Source organism: Meriones unguiculatus (assembly GCF_030254825.1).
Source record: "Meriones unguiculatus strain TT.TT164.6M chromosome 13 unlocalized genomic scaffold, Bangor_MerUng_6.1 Chr13_unordered_Scaffold_51, whole genome shotgun sequence".
NCBI lineage: Eukaryota > Metazoa > Chordata > Mammalia > Rodentia > Muridae > Meriones > Meriones unguiculatus.
This window is the reverse complement of record NW_026843657.1, coordinates 199,198-218,253: the sequence shown is the minus strand read 5'-3', so window position 1 is coordinate 218,253 and position 19,056 is coordinate 199,198. Positions and strand designations below refer to the sequence as shown.

General features: G+C 41.8%; 1 long non-coding RNA gene across 1 annotated transcript; it reads left to right on the top strand.

Annotated features, from left to right (window-relative positions):
* The first annotated feature begins 2,122 nt into the window (after nt 1–2,122).
* On the top strand, nt 2,123–10,267 carry LOC132651370 (uncharacterized). Its single transcript, XR_009589074.1, has 6 exons — nt 2,123–3,357; nt 3,608–3,698; nt 5,751–5,798; nt 8,701–8,846; nt 9,796–9,840; nt 9,989–10,267. It is a non-coding gene; the product is annotated as an uncharacterized LOC132651370 (long non-coding RNA).
* The last annotated feature ends 8,789 nt before the right edge of the window (nt 10,268–19,056 follow it).

Here is a 19,056-nt window from a genome sequence, read left to right as displayed (position 1 = left end):
GCAAGCACATTAAGAAGCTGATTCGCTCCACAGTCCTCAGGTTGGGCTGGCACTCCAACAACATTTTGCTGGCTGCAGGGTCATGTGACTTCAAATCCAGGTGAGGATAAATGGGTACTGCCTATTGCTCAGCACTGCCAGGTACCCTTTGGGCTCCTTTATTTGCAAAGTACAGTACCATGTGAGCAGCTGGGTGATAAAGAGAGCTTCTTCATTTAGAAAAGGAGCTGGGGCTGAGATGTGGCTCAGCAGGTAGAGAACTTGCTGAGCTGGTTACCTTCCCCCAGCACTGCAGAAGCCCGGTAGGTGCTGCACACCTGTAAACCCAGCACTAAAGCAGCTGCACTGGTGGCTGGGTGCACAGTGTCAGCTGCTCGGCCAGTGGGAGCCGCCTGCGACAGCACAGTGTCTGTGGCTGACACCTCCAAGAGTGTTCAGTGAGTCCTCGCCTGGCTGAGGGGAGGGTTGGGGGGTACAGTTAACGATCTGTACATGCTGGCCCTACACGGCAGCGAGGGGAAGGGTGGACAGCTACCGATCTGGACATGCTGACTCTCCTTGGCAGCTGGGGGAAGTGTATACAGCTGGCCACAGTCACTCTGGACACAGTAACCTAGAGCACTGCAGCTAGGGGGAGTGTATACAGCTCCCAGGATAGAGCAGCTGGGTCTCACTGGGGGTCAGTAACCCACGCCCACCCTTCCGGCAGCACTTGTAGACAGCAGGCCTGGTCCAAGCCGCCCTCATGAAGATGATGTCTGGGAGCTGGGAGGATGGCACCTCAGATGCCTGAATGTCTCCTCACATCTGTGGTCCCCACCAGCCCCCAGGGAGATGAGACAGAGCGTGGTGGCCCAGGATGCAGAAGCAGGAGGCTCAGAAGTTCAAGGCCAGCCTGGTCTTTGTCCCAGAAAACCAGAGCTGAAGCTGCTGCCACCACCCAGCACATGCACACCCTCAGCTCCTTCCCCTGACACCACCCCAAACAAGACAGGGGCCATCTTTCTCCTGTCTTCGTGCCACCCCAGGTCTTCAGGAAGAGTCTGAATGGTGCTTTTTCACCAGACTGCGGTGAAGGTGGCTCGGTGGCAAGGGAAGAAGCCCAGAGTCCGCTTTCAGGCAGCTTGGCACTTGCCCTCCCATGGGCAGCCTAGGAATGTGCCTGGGTTATGGCCTCCTCCTGGCCACCCTGTGAGGATGCAGTGGCGTGGACAGTATGGATGTGGTCCTCCCCGTGCTGACTCTACTAGTTCTCTTATGAAAGGGTCACCATGGCAGAACTGTGCTCTGCGACAGCTTTGCTGGTGTCAAGCTTTTATTTTGTTTTTTGGTTGTTTGCATTTTGTTTTGTTTTTAAATTAAATTTCTATTTTTATATTAGCTATAGTTTATTTGTAACCCAGCTGCAGCTCCCTCCCTCCCCTTGTCATTCCTCCCATCATCTCTCCCTCCCTCCCTGTCATCCCTCCCTTTCTCCCCACCAATCCTCCCTCCCTCCCACATCATCCCTCCTTCCCTCCGCACATTTCTCCCTCCCTCCCCATCATCCCTTCCTCCCTCCCCATCATCCCTGCCACCCTCCCTTCCCGTCATCCCTCCCTCCCCATCATCCCTTCCTCCCTCATCTCCTCCCTGCTCCTCCCCCAGTCCACTGCTAGGGGAAGTGTCCCCCCCCCCCCTTCCATATGACCCTAGTCTATCAGGTCTCATCAGGACTGGCTACAGTGTCCTCCTCTGGCTTGGCAAGACTGCTCCTCCCTTGGTGGTGGTAGGGGAGGTCAAGGAGCCAACCACGGAGGTCAAGCCAAAGACCTTGGTGTCAAGCTTTCACCCTTCCACATGAATACACTTTTCCAAGCCAGGCACGGTAGTGCAGGCCCACAATCCCAGCATCCGGGGAGCCGAGGCAAAGGGATCATGCCTTTGAGGCCAGCCTGGTCTGCAGGGTAGGACCCTCACATGAAGGTGGCACTGCCCAAGTTTGGTCCTCAGTGTGCGCTTCACAAAGGAGGAGAACCATGTGTGATGCGTGTTTCCCCTGTGCAGTGTGTCGAGTCTGAAGACAGAATTTCTGCCACTGCTCAGTTTGTCCTCAGAGAAGAGCATCGTGGCCGAGGTGAGTGTGTGCCCCTCCTGGGATGCCTCCTGTGCTGGGCCCAGGACTTGCCTCACACACCCTCCCACGCACACACTTCCCCGCAGTGGGCACCCTAGCTGCGTGCCACCCGCTTGTGCCATTCCCAGGGTGCTCCCCTCACACAGTCCCCTGCACATAGTCTCCTGTAGTGTGCCCCTTCTCAGGGTGCCACCTGCCTGTGCCAGTCCCAGGATATGCTCCGCACACCCTCCCCCACACACAGTTTCCCGCACACAGTGTGCCCACTTGCAGGGTGCCACTGCCTGTGCCAGTCAAACAAGGCGCATGTGCTGTCCAGAGCCCACACGGAGAAGGGAGAGAACAGATTCTCATAGTCGTTTACTGACCTATATACCAAAAACACAGCTTAACGAACTAATAACAACCTGAAATGATTGTGAGTGTGTAAAGGCTCTTCTCACCGGCTGTGCTGGGGCCTCCACACAGCCAGGCTGGCATCTGAGGAGGAGGAGGAGTCTCTCTGGAAGCTCTGCAGATGGGTTGGCTCACCCGGGTATCCCCTGTCTGCCCAGTTCTGCAGGCATCTTGGGGTGAAGGCTCTGTAGGGAGTCTCCCTATTTGTTTGTTTCCTTTGGGGTTGTGGGTTGGGATGGAACCTGGAACTCCTGAAGGCCGATTTCAAAAGCCAGGAAGGCTGTGGCTGCCCAGGCAGGCTGCTTTCAGAGGCCTTGTTGAGGACTGGTTGGCTTCAGCCATGCTCCGGTCACTTTTGAGCTTGGAAGGAAAAAGTAGTTCTTTGTGTCTGCATCTGCTGAGCCCTGTTCTGTCCCTACCAGCCCCATGCTGAGGCTGTGGCCTTTTCTCCTTCCTCCCTCCTTCCCTGTCTTCCTCCTGCCGCCTTCCCCTCCCTCTCCTTCCCCCTTCCTCGCTCTCCTCTCTCCTGTATCCCTCTCCCTCGCCTTTTCCTTACTTCTCCATTCCTCTTCTCTCTCCCTCTACCTTCCCCTCCTTCCTCCTCCTTCTCCCTCCTCTTTCTCTCTCCCTTCCTCTCTCTCTCCATCCCTCTCCCTCCCTCTCTCTTTCTCTCCCTCCTTTTCCCTCTCCCTCTCCTCTGCACCAGATGGCTATGAGCCACCGTGTGAGTCCTGGGACTCGAATTCAAGACCTCTGGAATAGCAGCCAGCACTCTCAACCTCTGACCCATCCCTGCAGCCCCCTGACCTTGAACTTGTAGCCTTCTGGCCTCCACCTTCAGATAGGTAGGTCTCCATGCAAGCACCAGTAGCCAGTGTATGTGTCTTTGGGGACCTGGCCAGGGCCTGATGTAGTCTCGGGCCTACCCCCTGGGCCACATCCCGGGTGAGTGAGCCCTCCCACTCTAGGACAGGGTCTTGTCGTGTGGCCCTGAGGAATCTGGAGCCTAGTGCACCCCCAGCCATCTTTCGGTGCGGGGCTTGGGGCAATGGCCTCACTCCCTCCACCAACCTCATGGTCTCGCTCTTCTTTTAGCCAGGTGTCCATTTACAAGGTGGACCAGCAGGACAGTCGCAAATTATACACCACTGGCATCAATGGGGCCATGATGATCTGGGATTTCAAGGTATGTCTCTCCAGTGGCAGTTGGCAGCACTGGGGTGCAGCCCGGGCCATGCATGCACTATCCACTGAGCCACTTTGCCACAGTGCCTGGCAGAAGAGCTGGCCCCAGAGTCCCTAAGACAGGGGGAGCACAGTCCCTGGCAGGTGGGTGGGTGGTGGTTCTTAGCCACCCTCGTCACAAGGAAAGCTTGGTGCCGTGTTGAAGCCAGCAGCCCACACAGCTGTGCACAGACACAGCTTCTCAGTTTACACAGTTGGCTATGGGCTCGGTCCTGGAATGCCCAGGTTTGGGAGGCTGAAGCAGAGGGATTGCTCTGAGCTTGGTGCTAGCCTGAGCTAGATGATAGAACCTTACCCCACACACACCATAAAATAATGCAATGAGCCGAGAAGATAGAACATGCATGCAACACACAAACACACACACACACACACATACATGCAACAAGTGTGATAATACAAAAAGTAGTATAGGGCCTGGAGTGATGGCTTAGCAGTTAAGAGCACTCGCCTAGGCCTCAGGATTTGGTTCCCGACACCCCCTTGGCAGCTCACGACCATGCCCATGAACTCTGATGCTCTTCCACCTTCCACAGACACCAGGCACACATGTGATGTATGCAAAAATACGAACATACATACATACATACATGCTTACATGCATATATACATAAATTAGCTGGGTGGTATAGCACACCTGTGACACCAATACTCAGGGAGGCGGAGGCAGGGGCATCTCTGTGAGTTCAGGGCCAGCCTGGTCTACAGAGCAAGTCCAGGACAGCCAGGGCTACATAGAGAGACCCTGTCTCAAAAAAAAAAAAAAAAAAAAAAGACATAAATAAATCCTGAAATAAAGGTCCAGACTTAGGGACACATGTCTTTAATTCCAGGAGTCAGATGAAGATTGGTCTCCATGGAGTTGGAGGCAGCCTGGTATACAGAGTTCCAGACCAGCCAGGCCAGGCAGTGGGGGGAAGAAGAAGTGGGAGGGGAGGAAAGGGAGGAATGAAGGGAGGAGGGAAGGACGGAAGGAAGGAAGGAGTGAGGAAAGGAAGGAATGGAGGGAGGGAAGAAAGGAAGAGAGGGAAGGAAGGAGGGAGGGAGGAAAGGAGGAAGGCTGTGTAGCCAGAGGTGATGTGAGCTCTTGGGGGAAGAGATTCCATGCCCTGAGGCCAGGGAGTACAGCAATGTGGCGGAGAGCCAAGGTCTCCAGGGCTGACAGAGCTCTGCTTTCTCCAGACCCTGGAGTCATCCATCTAGGGCCTCCTCAGCATGTGAGGAGGAGCCACCCACACTAGGACCGGGGCTCCTTAAACAAAGTAACATGTCTTGGACATAGTGATACTCACTTAATAAAATATATACTTTAAATATTCAAACTGTATGAGCAGGGACAGCAGAGAAACCAGCAAAATAGCATCTGGTCCATTATTACAGTGAGTAATTTTTTATGGATGAGAGAGGAAAAATGTTCAGAGGCACATGGAAGAATTCAGATCAGAGAGAAAAAGAAGCAGACTTGATATGACCAAGACTGTCTCAAAGAAAATAGAGAATATTAGGAGAAAAGTAGAGGTAGCTTAGATAGAGACAAAGTATGCTTTCATCAATGCACAGGCTGTACCTAGGGCCCCCCTCACTTAAGTAGCGGGTGTGCAGCTTGGGCAACATGTGGGTCCCTTAACAATTGGACTGAGAGCTTTCACTGACTCTGATGCTTGCCCTTAATTCCCTTCCCCTTAGCGAGATGCTCTTAGTCCTGCCTCATGTAATATGTCAGGGTGGGTTGGTACACATAGTGAGCCTCTTTGAAGAGAATGAGGTCATGGGGGAGTGAATAATGATGGTAGGACTGTGAGGAGAGAAGGGATGGGGGCCTGTGATGAAGGTATGAAATTAATTAATTAATTGGTGGAAAGAAAGACAGGGTAATTTCTAGAATATTTAGAAAATTGTGATAGTGCAGAAAGAGATGAGGCTGTTTGGGAAGGCACAGGAATCTAGATGGGTGTTTTGAGGTGTGTAACAAGTACATTTACTCCCCCTTCAGGCAACCTGGAAGCCACCATGGGTGTTAATATCCTGATAGGAGCCACAGGTCAGTAGAGAGCAGTATGTTCCTTTTGTCACAGCAAGAAAAATGGTTATTTTGCTGGACAAGGACTATTTCACTAATTCTGGATGAATACTGTTTTTGGTATATGTATTTATTTGTTTGTCTGTTTTTGTTGTTGTTTGTTTCTAATCACCAGAATTCCTTTGATACTGCATGTTGAGCATTTTTGGATAATTGCACTTCGTGGGACCTAACAAGTTTAAACTTGTTTTTTAAATTATTTAAATTAAATAGTGTAATCAGGAGAGCCTGATTAAACTATTCCCACCTATTATGTCCTTTTAAAAAGTAATGGGTTTAGTTATCACATGCCACTTTAGAGATTTCCTTATGATGTGTTTTTATTTCCCATACTCAAATGTGTCATATTTTTAAAATTATAATTATTTGGCAGAACATCTTTATGAAGAATCTCACAGTCTGGTAGAATTTTGCTATCTTAAAGAGAACTGTATAATTAAATGTATTAATGAAATTATACACTTTGCAGAAGTCTAAAATCATTACTATCACCAAATACAATCACCATACAGACAGGTAATTCTAATTTTGAATGGTTTGTTCATGGTTGTTATATGTCCAAAGTATACTACATATTTTATTACTAAATGTACAGAGCATCTCCCATGTTTCAGTTACAATTCTTTGTGTATCTAGGATTAATATATAAAATTTACTGTATACTCATAAGCATGTGTACTCCTCTCCTTTAAGCTTTCTGACTTCTCTGTGCATGAAGCTTTCTGACCATATCTCAATAAAGCGCATTCATCTTTCAAGTATTCTATGATTTTTGCATGTGTTAGACTCTAAGTTTCAGAGTTTTAATGATTTTGCATGCTGCCTTTTTTTACCTGGGCCTTTAACAGGTTAAAAAATTAGGAATTAATAATCTTTGGAGATGAATATAAATTTCCCGATATTTTTACATTACTGTCTTTTAAATATTATTATTATTATTATTTATTTCAAGTTATTCAAATTATATTGTGGCTGTGGCCCTCTCCCTCATCTCAGATCCCACCCTCTTTCCCTCTTCTCCCCCTGCACCCCTCCCCTAGTCCACTGTTAGGGAAGGTTGTCCTCCCCTTTTATTTGACCCTGTACAAGTATTCCCCCTATTTGACCCTATATAAGTATTCCTCCTATTGTTGTGCTGATAGCATTATAGTTATCTATCCTTCTATCTAACATCTATTCTTTGTCTATTGTCTGTATCATATATCTATTACACACGCATACACACACACAGTTTTGAATATTTCTTCAAAACACATGTGGCTCAATTGTTTTTTTTTTAAATCAATGTCTTAAAGTCAAAATTTGAAATGCATGCGTCACTTTGTCAGTTATGGCCTGAGCCTTGGAATGTTGACATCACAGTGGTTTCTTCCCCTGACTACTACAGAATGTTTACACTTCAGGGGTTTGTCTACAAACTGCTGTAGCCATTTTGGTTAGTGCCAGGAAAGAAAAGGATAATTTTTTGCCCAGTGAAAGGTTCTCCATTCCAGGCTCCGATGTAAAGGTATTTTAAAATGCTCATTATGATTTTCATGCTAGACTAATGGTCTCAGGAAGTGTTCTGTCTTGAGTTCTCTAGAACCTGTGACCTAATTCTTAACAGTTTTTTTTTTCATGAAAAGCTACTCCTGTTAGCAATAATCAGTACCATTCCCCCAAAGAAACAAAGTTATCATGACAGAGAGTAATGCTTTGAGTTATTACAAGGAATGATAGCCATGTACCTTCAAAACTATATGCCCAAGATATGAGAGATTATTTTCTCTTCATCTAGTTGTATTACCCATTGTGCCAACAAAGTTTTGTTGGAAACTGCTCAAATTTCAGCCCCAAATTCAACAACCTTCTAGTTTCAAACATATATTTCTCAATATGTGAACATTGATTCTACTAGATAGGAATGACTTTCCAGACATACTCATTTAATTTCAATTTTATAATGAAATTGCATTGGCAATATTTTATAAAATACCTTTACATTATTGCCAGATGCATTTGATGACAACCTTGGCTGATGTCTCTCTTTGACTGTTCAATTCACAGGGATCTTTAATCCTTCCCAAGTAAAAACTATGGCTTGTCAGTACATATTCCTTGAATGAAATGAAATGACTTAGGCATAGTAATATTCACTTAATAAAATATATATGTTAAATATTCCAACTGTATGAGCAAGAACAACAGAGAAACCATTAAAATTGTAGCCACTCCATTATTACAGGGAATAATTTTATTATGGGTCAGAGAGGAAAAATGTTCAGAGGCACCTGGAAGAGTTCATAGCACAGAGAAAAAGAAGCAGACGTGATATGACCAAGACTGTCTAGAAGAGAATGGAGAATATTAGGAGAAAAGTAAAGATAGCTTAGACAGAGACAAACTATGCTTTCATAAATGTACAGGCTGGACTTAGGTCCACCTACACATATGTAACAGATGTGCATCTTGCTCAGCATGTGGGACCCCTAACATTGAACTGAAGGCTATCTCTGACTCTGTTGCTTGCCCTTAGTTTCCTTTCCCCTAGCTGGGCTGTCTTGCCTGTCCTTAGTGAGAGAGGAAGTCCTACCTCATGTAATGTGTCAGGGTGGGTTGTTACACACAGTGAGCCTCTCTGAAGAGAAAGAGGGAATGGGGGAGGGAAGAATGATGGTGGGACTGTGAAGAGAGAAGGGACGGGGCCTGGGATGAAGATATGAAATTTATAAATAAATTAATTTGTGTAAAAAAAAATCAGGGTATTTCTAGACTATGCAGAAAATTAGGATAGTGCAGAAAGAGATGAGGCTCTTTGGGAAGGCACAGGAATCTAGACGTGTGTTTTGAGATATATAACAAGTCCATTTACTTTCCCTTCAAGGAACCTGGAGGCAACCATGGGTGTTGATATCCTCATAGGAGCTACAGGTCAATAGAGTGCGATTTGTCCCTTTTGTTGGAGCAAGGAAAATGGCTATTTTGCTGGACCAGAACTTTTGCACAAATTCTTGATGAATGCTATTTTTGGTATGTGTGTTGTTTGTTTTTTGCTTGTTTCTATCTAATCACCAGAATTCCTTTGAAAATGCATGTTGAGTAGGTCCAGGACTGGCATGTTTGGATAATTGCACTCCCTGGGACCTAAATAGTTTATGCTATTAGGAAAGCCCGATTACTTTCTTTACACGTATTTATTACTATTTTGAAAATAATGGGGTTGGTTACCACGTGACACTGTAGAGATTTCCTTCTGATGTGTTTTTATTTCCCATACTCAAATGTGTTATATTTTTAAAATCATAATTATTCAGCAGAATATCTTCATGAAGAACCTAACAGTCTGGTAGAGTTTTGCTATCTTAATTAGAAGTATATAATTACACATATTAATGAAATTGCACACTGTGCAGAAGGCAAAGACTATTACTGTCACCGAAATACTATCATTTTAAAGACAGGCATTCTAATTTTGAATGATTTGTCTATGACCATTATATGTCCAGTGTATACTACATTTCTTTATTATGAAACTTACAGAGTATCTCTCATTAAGTGTTTTCTAACTAAAAGCTATACATTCCTTGTTTTTAGCAGAGTAATAGTCACTTAAGTACAGATACATTTTAAATGTTCAATTTAAATGATCTGGATAACAGGAAAAAAAAACACCAAATCTTAGATGATTATAGGAAAGAATTTTGTTATGGATAAAAGATGAAAAATGTTCAGAGGATTCTAGAAAACTTCAGACCTGGGGGGAGAAAAAAAAATTTCATGTGACCAAGCTGTCTATGAGAAAAGAAACAATATTAAGACAGGAAAGTGGAGATAGCTCAGACAAGTAAAGAAACTGTCTTTATAAAATATTTTGCTTGAATATTTTGGGAGTTAGCAGAGTGTAGGCTTGTTTGGGAAGTAACAGGAATACAGGTGTGGGTTCTGAGATGTATAATAAGTACTTTTACTTCCCCTTCAGTTGACCTGGAGGCCAGCATTGGTGGCTGATATCCTGATATCACAGGTTGGTGGAGTGCCATATGTCGCTTTTGCCAGAGGCAAGGAAAATGACTTCTCTTGCAAATTGAGTCTATGTTTTAAAACTATGCACCCTTTGAAATTTAGTATGGATATCAGTCTTGTAATTATCCACTGAATATCTGTTCTGTTAGGTTGAGACCTGTCCCAGGAGAATCCATATTTACCCACATGGAAGCCTATGAGGAGTTCACCAACGATGGAATATACTGGACCTTGCTATGCCAAGGCTCCAGGAAACTCAGAAGAGACAGAACAAGGAAAAAAAAGAAAAACTACATCTCTCCTTGTTTAATGATGTTTTGGTTGTGACTAATAACCTATGAGTATGTCCCTCATGCCTGCCATAGTATTAGAGGCTACACTTTGATTAGGCTTTACTGTACAAAAATAAAATAGTTTTTTGTTCTGTTTTGCTTTATAATTACTTCATTATTTCCCTATTTTATTTCTTATTACACATCCTCCCATGTTTCCTTACTTGGTCTCTTTTCAAATCATAGCTTCTTTTTTAATTAATAATTGTTACACAGATGTATATGTGTGTGGATATATATATATGTATTCGTAACTACATAATCAGCTCAGTCAGTATAATATTAATTGTATATATATTTTTCAGGACTGACCATTTGGTATTGATAGCCAATTAGTCTGCTATTCCTATGAGAGGTATTTCTCTTACTCTCAAAATTGCACAGCGGCACAGACTTTTTGAAGTAGAGTTGAAGCTTAGTGGACTTTCTTCTGTACACATTTTCACTTTGTTATCACAAATGTTTCAGTCATATTTTAAAAAATGAATTATTTAAAGTGTGATTCTGCTGTTTGAATTGAGAAAAAAATAGCAAAAATCATGAAAAGGAGAGAGATATCAGCAATTATAGTTATTTTGAAGCTGACTTATGAGTATTGGAAGTTTGTGGACTACACTAAAATTTTTCTCAAAAACTGTTTAAAATATGAAAGATAAAATCACTGGTTATATTGGTTGCTCAAAGGGGATCATATATGTAAGCCTCTGAACTCATAACTTCCAAATTAGTGTGAAGAGATGAGAAGCAGACACTATCCCTACACTCATCAGGGGAACTGCTGGTACCAAGTAGGTCCTGCTTGGTGATCCTGCAGATGCTAAGGACTGCTGTGATTGGAGCATAGAGGTGTTTTTAGGACCACATCACATATAATCTCTAGGGGCCATGATCATAGCCTTCATATTCTGAGAGAAATAAAATTGGTCCTGACCTCATCAAGTACATATTTTAAGGAGTATTCTTATAAGTATGTAAATAGATTTTAGGACAGACATCAATAAAACAGTCTCAGTTTGGGGCGTAAATTTTCCAGTTATTGAGTAATATTCCTGAAGATCCATTTCATAAATTGTGAAAAAAAATGAAAGGAGAGAGTTCTTCTATACATTATAGAGACAACCAAATGCATACATTTTTCTCTCAACCCTGAGAGAAAACTCAACCCTCAACATTTTTCTCTCACTGTAAGCTCCCACCCTAGAAAAGGGTGACTTAGTGTCTGACCAGTGTAGGCCTAAACTAAGTGAATGGCCCAGCTGTCTGTCCATCTTTGTCATTTCTCCTCAGCTCCACTTTAGTCCACAATTGGAAATCCTAATTTTATTTTGAAAGATAGTAATCAACTCATTTAAAATAAAAAAAAAAAAAATACTGATCATTTTCCATCAATGTGTTTGTGAAACTGGTGAATTTCACTTTGACTTTTGAAGATAATGGAAACTAAAAAATGTTTGATTTTCTTAAAAGAAAATCTATTTTGTTCCTCTTTGAAAAATCTTTTGTTCCTCTGTGGTTGAATTGGAATAGTAATTAAAAATGTTTTGAGATTATCATTTATATTATAAAAAGGATTATCAAGCTTATGGGATGGTTATCATTTTTCCATTTTCAATGTAGATTATTTCTAATGAGAAATATTAGAATTAGAAGTTACAGGTTTCATGAAGCATTACTTCCCAATTTTGGTTCATATATGTATATGTATATGTACGTATATATATTATGTATATACATATATGTATATATACATTCATACATATATGCATAAATTCACAAGTCTTGAGGGTGGAAAGCAAATGTAAATATGAATATTTCATATATTTGAGGTGTTTGTGTGTATATGTGTATCCTGAAGTACATGTTACATGATATGCTTGTATTTTCACTATAGGATGTTATGTTAGATGGGTGGGAAATCTTTATTTCTTCACATTTTGGATTTTAGAAATATTTACGTGTAGGATTTTTGAATCAGGTTTATACTTGTGACCTAATTTCTCCTGAATCTGAGAGAGTCAGAGTCATTATCTTCAGTCCACCAGTATCCAATGAAGAATTCCAAATTCAGGTTTACATAACAAATGCCCCAGAAAATTCTCAGTCTGTCATAAAAATAATGCAAAAGAATCACAAATGTGGGAAGGAGAACTCTCAGGAGATAGGAGAAAGTGAGAAAAATTAATCAGAACACATTACATATGTGTATGAAATTCTTAACCAACTTCATATAAAAAGTGTAAAGAAAGAATGAGACTTAGGCTCCCACGTAATTGTTTTTCAAGAACAGTTTTGATAACATCAGAATGCTTGATAAGATGCCATTTGTAATCAATGGATGAGGTTATTGGAAAAAAGAATCCTCTGTGTTACTTGCACATCGTGGGTTCACTGAAGGAGCAACAGCAGTAGGCTGGCATGACTAAGTAAATTGTCCTTTACTTAGTACAGGGTAAAGGACAATGGAATGTGAATATTATGTCAGACAGTATTTCTATAGTATTTATTTTGAAAAGTTTATCAAAATTATTTAATAAAAAATCTTAACCAATTTTAATATGAAATTATGGAAATAAACAATGCAAAAAAGGTTAGTATTTAATTAAATGGGGGGGGAGAAATATTGAGATAGCTTTTAAAAATGCTATGCCTTTAAAATCCATAGTATACCTATACTACAAAACACTCACTAATCAGAAAAAGACCAGTCTACGGGTATTTGTGACCATCAAAAAGTGTGTACTCAGTGACTTCCTTCAACACTAACTTTGTTGTTGTCTGTGTACCATGGCATAAGCTGTGCCTTGATCATAGAGACTTATGAGTCCTCCTCTGCTTTGGGACAGGAAGAACTGGGTCTTACTACAAGCAATTCCAACTATAATGAAAAGCAAATTAACAAATACTTGATTCTCCTTCTAGGGGAAGAAAGGTTTAAAATAAGAGTCCATTTCACTGAGTTACTTAGGGATAGATGACTTTGTGGACATATTCAGGACAGACAGCAGCTCTGCTGGCAAGTCCATTCACCTGTTCTGTCCCAAGAAACATCTTGTTGCCACTTTTTGATAAGACCTACAGCTTGGACCTGTGTTCAGAAAAAGGATGGCTGTACAAATTGTGGGTCAGAATAATGCTAACTCACATAGAAAATATAAATCTCTTCACCAGAATATTTACTAAATAAGAATTTATTAGTGTAATTGTATGCAAGCTACCAACTCAAGTTTTCCACTTCTATGAATACTGAGTATGTCTGTACACACATTTCTATATATAAGTACGTTCCTTAAGATTTTGATCTGTGATATTCATCAGGACTCCACAAAATCCTTGGGGTGAAAATGAAGTGCATTGTGTCATATGAAGAACGTGACAGGACCAGGCCTTACCTCATTCTTCACATTCCTCACTGCAAAATGACCTGGTATTTTCTGTGTTTTTAAAGTATACAAATTGATCTCTCCTCAGTGATATTGTGTAGTATAATTGATTTTGAAAAAACTACCTCCTATACCCTCAAGTTAATTTCCTAAAAGTTGTATTTGATTGTACACATAAAAATAATTACCCTTAGACTACAAAAGGTCTTAAATGTCTGTGCAGCAGAATATCACTGGTGTCTATATTCAACAGATGAGGACCAGTGTCATTATACCATCGGAATCACTGATTTGTGCACTGCAGGTAAATTTCAAATTCACATTCTGATCTTTCAAGAGAAGATGTGATCATGGTATACTGAGAATATCTTGAATATGAAGGTTGGAATCACAGGGATTATGTAGTGTAAACCTTCTGTTCCATGCAAGTATACACCAGAATTCATGTCTTTTCCACATTAAAGTTTCATCACAGGCAACCCCCTTCATTCCTCTGTCCATATATCTAGTCTCATCACAGAGTTGACTTAATTAACATAAGTGCTTGCAAGTGTATAAACTTCTGGGTTCTGTGACTTTACTCTTTACCTGGAAAAGCATTTCCATACACTTGAATAAGAAGATCATCTTTGTGTTGTTCTCTCAATATTTTCTGTCATTTTGTAATATATCTGAAGATTTTCTATGTTAATTTTTGGTGTTTCTCCCATCTAGAATATGAGAAGATACTGTGTCTAGAGATATATGAAGTATTTACTGACATTTCCATTAAACTTTTCTTTTTATGACTGAGTGAAATTTGGAAGTCAAATTGACACTAAGTGCACATTCAATTAAATATGCACCAGGCATTTTCAATAATGCATATAACCAAATTCATTTGATGTTTCTATCTATGCCACCTTTTAATTTGGTGATATTAGATGTATTATCTGTTTACACATGCATATTGAGGGCCACAAACATAATCCACCCTTCTGATAAGAATGGTTTCAGGCAGAATATAAAGTGGGTGAGCAGTTAATAGTGGAAACATGAAAGGTGAGAGTCTCTTGTGAAGAATCAGTCACAGAATTTCATTATGGATATGCAGCTCCATTTATGTATGTAGAACCATGGCAAAAGAGAAGTAAAATGTATCTGAATGTTCCTGGCAACAAGGATCGCAATTTTCAGAAATTTGAAATAACTCACATTTTAGCTTATGAATGAAAAACAATACCTGGCATAGGTCTATAAAATAGTAGAATTAAGAAGAGTGGAATGAATCTTTCAGAGGCCCTGTGTGGTAGGATTCTTTCCTGTTCCCTGTTTTCTCCCTCTTCCAATGTCTGTCCCATTTGCATTTGTGAATGAGAATTGAGCATCTTACCCAGGGTCATCCTTCTTACTTAGCTTCTTTAGGTATACAGATTTTAGTATGTTTACCCTATATATTATGTCTAATATCCACTTACAAGTGAGTATATACTATGTGTATCTTTCTACTTCTGGGATAACTTAGGATGATCTTTCCTAGTTCCTACTATTTGCCTACAAATTTCATGATATCCTTGCTTTTATTGCTGAGTAGTAGTCCATTGTGTAAATGTACCACAATTTCTGTATCCATTCCTCAATTGAGGAACATCTTGGTTCTTTGGAGATTCTGTCTATTATGAATAAAGTTGCTATGGACATGGTTGAGCAAATTTCCTTGTATATTTGAGGATATTTTGGATATGTGCCTAGGAGTTGTAAAGCTGGATCTTGCGAAGGAGATGCTGAGACTCATAGCCAAACTTTGGGCAAAGTGCATGGAACCTTATGAAAGAAGGGGGAGACCTGGAGCGGGACAGGAGCTCCACAAGGAGAGCAACAGAACCAAAAAATCTGGGCCCAGGTATCTTTTCTGAGACTGATTCTCCAAGGAAGGACCGTATGTGCAGATAGTCTAGAATCGCTGCACAGATGTAGCCCATGGCAGCTCAGTGTCCAAGTGGGTTCCCTAGTATGTAGAACAGGAGCTGTCCCTGAGATGAACTCAGTGGCTGGCTCTTTGTTCAACTCCCTCTGAGGGGTTGTGGGCAGCCTTATGAAGCCACAGAGGAAGACAATGCAGCCAATCCTGATGAGACCTGATAGGCTAGAGTCAGATGGAAGGGCAGGAGTTCCTTCTCTATCACTGGACTCTGGAAAGTGTAGGGGAAGAGAAGAAGGAGGGAGGGCATGATTGGGAGGAGAGAAGGGAGAAATTACAAGTATACAAAGTGAATAAGTTATAAAGTAAATTAAAAAAGATTGTAGAAAAGAATAGCGCAATGGGTAAGGGTTGTACTTTGGATAAAAAAATGTTCATCAACAAAATAATGTTGATGTGATAAGACCTTTTGAATATATCCAATATAACTGTTGTCTAACTCATTCAACATAATACTTTTCACTTTATGAAATCTTAGTGTGCCACATTCATCTTAAACCATTTTATATTTGAGTGTTACATGCTACAATTAAATACAGGTGGGCTCATTATTAATTAGCACCAAAGGAATTGATCTTATGTTTCACCCAAAATACGTGAAACATTTGATCATGTGAAGGTATAGGGGAATATGTGTTTGGTTTTGTTTTTTGTTTTTTTGTTTTTTTGCATATATTCATTGTACTCACTCACTTAAAGAAAAATTGAGTGAAACCACATTGTGTGTTTAGCTTGAAAGATCTTGCTGGGACAGATAAGCTGTGGAAAAAGAGTAAAAGTGTGGTCTGAACTGGCCTTCTGGGTCTTGTTCCATCCACCAAGGTGTATGTATGTCCGGTGGTTTGGACCACACTCTTTGGAATTTGTTTCATCTGAAAAGATGTATGTGTATGTATGTATGTATGTAAGGTTAAGGTTGGGATGGAGCTTGCTCTTTTGTGTTTGTTCCATCCATCATGATGTATGCATATGTAGGTAAGGTGGTTTGGTGCTTGCTCTTTGGAGTTTGTTCCATCCACCTATATGTATGTATGTAAGGTGGTTTGGAACTTACTCTTGCAAACAAACAAAAAATCATTTGAGTGCTTTATCACATCCCAGAAGAGAGCCTCAGATGCCAGTGTAGATAGTTGTAAGCTGCCTTTGTGGGTGCTGGGAAATGAACTCAGGACCTCTGGAAGAGCAGCTGGTGTTCTTAACCACTGAGCCATCTCTGCAGCCCCCAAGTGCTTATCTCTTATACTGCTCAGAATGCCCTGCCTCGGGAATACCACTGCCCACTAGGGCCTAGGTCTTCCTTTATCAATTAACAATCGCCATTTCTGAATTTCAGTAACCTGATAATTACTAACTGACCATCTTCACACCTAATGGACTAGCTTTGATAGCTCAGCATGGCCAAATTCCATGTTGTATGATTGGCTTTCCTTTGTGATCCCGTGGCTGGGAGCTGCAGCCCTGGCCAGTGTTGCAGGAAGGAGGGTCATCTGCCACTTCCTTTGTGGCTAGATTTTAATTGTTGGTTCCACCATATGTGTGCACTTTGATCTCTAGTATATACATTATAATGTCTCTCTGTCTCCCTCTCTTCCTCCCTCTCTATCTCTCTATTTTTAATTTTTTTAAAGACATGGTTTCTCTATGTAGCTCTGGCTGTCCTGGAACGCCTCTATAGACCAGGCTGGCATCAAACTCAGACATCCACCTGCCTCTGTTTTCCAAGTGCTGGGGTCAAAGGTGTGTGCCCCCTCTACCAAGCTCCATGTGGTTCTCAAAGTTTCCTTCAGAAAGTTATTCTCAAAGACCCTCCATGGTTCTTCAGACTGTCCACTGAAGGGATGTATAGTTGCTGTACAGATCTGTTGGGGATGAAACCAGTGGTGGCCAGTGCCTTCACCATGTGGCTTCACCTTCTTCTAAACCCATTTTAATTGTTACCTTGAGACATAGGAATCTCATCTGAGAGGAAATCTTCCATGGGGCAATTAACTAGATTTTATTGGCCTTGGGGAATATCTATGGAAAATTGTCTTGGTTACTGACTGATTCAGGAGTACCCAGCCAATTTCGGGTGGCACTGTGGCAACTCTAGTCATCTTGGGCAGTATAAGAAGGCTAGGTAAGTGTGAGCCTGTGAGCAAGCAAGCCACCAAGCACGGTTGTTATTACATGGGTCCTTTCATGATTTCTCTCATAGATGGATTGTGACCTGGAAGTGTTAAGTCAAATAATTTTCTCTGCCAGTTGCTTCTGGGTAGAAAGTTTTATCAGCACAGCCACAAAGTGAAACCAGAACAGCACCCTCCTTGGGAAGAGCTAATGAGGAGTATTAGTCTCATAAAAAGATCCCTAGGCCCAGATTTCTTGGTTATGTTGCTCTCCTTGTAGAGCTCCAGACCCTTCCAGGTCTTTCTATCTCCCCCTTCTTCATAAGTTTCCCTCCACTCTGCCCTAACTTTGCTATGAGTCTTAGCATCCACTTTGATACCCTTCAGGGTAGAGTCTTTCAGAGGCTCTCTGTCTTGTTCATTATTTTCACCTTCTTCCAATGTCCATCTTCTTTGCCTTTCTGAATGAAGATTGAGCATCTTACCCAGGGGCCTCCTTTTTACTTAGCTTCCTTAGGTGTACAGATTTTAGTACGATTATCCTATATTATATGTCTAATATCCACTTATAATTGAGCCTATACCATGCATGTCTTTCTTTGTCTAGGATAACTCACTGATTTTTTTTTTCTAGTTCCCACACATTGTCTGTAAATTTCATGATTTCCTTATTTTTAATTGCTGGGTAGTATTACATTGTGTAAATGTACCACGATTTCTGTATCCATTCCTCAGTTGAGGGTCATCTGGGTTATTTATGATTTTGTCTGACATGAACTCAGTGACTGGCTCTTTGATCACCTCCCTGTGAGGGGGAAATAGCCTGAACAGGCCACAGAGGAAGACTATGAAAGACAGTCCTGATGAGATCTAATAGTTTAAGGTCAGATTGGAGGGGGGATAGGTCTTTCACTATCAGTGGACTGGGGAAGGGTCATGGGAGGAAGGGAGGGAATTGGGAAGACATGAGGGGAGGGCTACAGCTGGGATACAAAATGAATAAATTGTAATAAATAAAAGTTATATTTAAAAAGAAATGACAGTAGTTGGATTTATCCATTATGAAAACCTGTATGCAATGAAATATAATTGTACACACCAAAAGAACTGATGAAGAAGGGCAGACTGTCTTACAGCTGATGTTGGAGGTTCCTGAACGCTAATTAGCCTGCCATTTTCCTCCCAAGAGTGGCCTGGAGTTCACGGAGGGAACTTTAAACTGAAGAATGAGAGAGGGCAGGAGGTGAGGAAATGGTCAGTCAGTACAGTCCCACTGAGCCCCAAAATATCCCCACTGATATCCAATTAGATCAGCACTTCCTCCTAAAATTCTCCCAGCAGGCAGAGTGCATGGAGAAATGAAAGGGTCATGTTAGGAGATCTAGACATGGTTCAGTTGATTGAGAATGTCTGAGTCCCACCCTCACCACTGCTTGA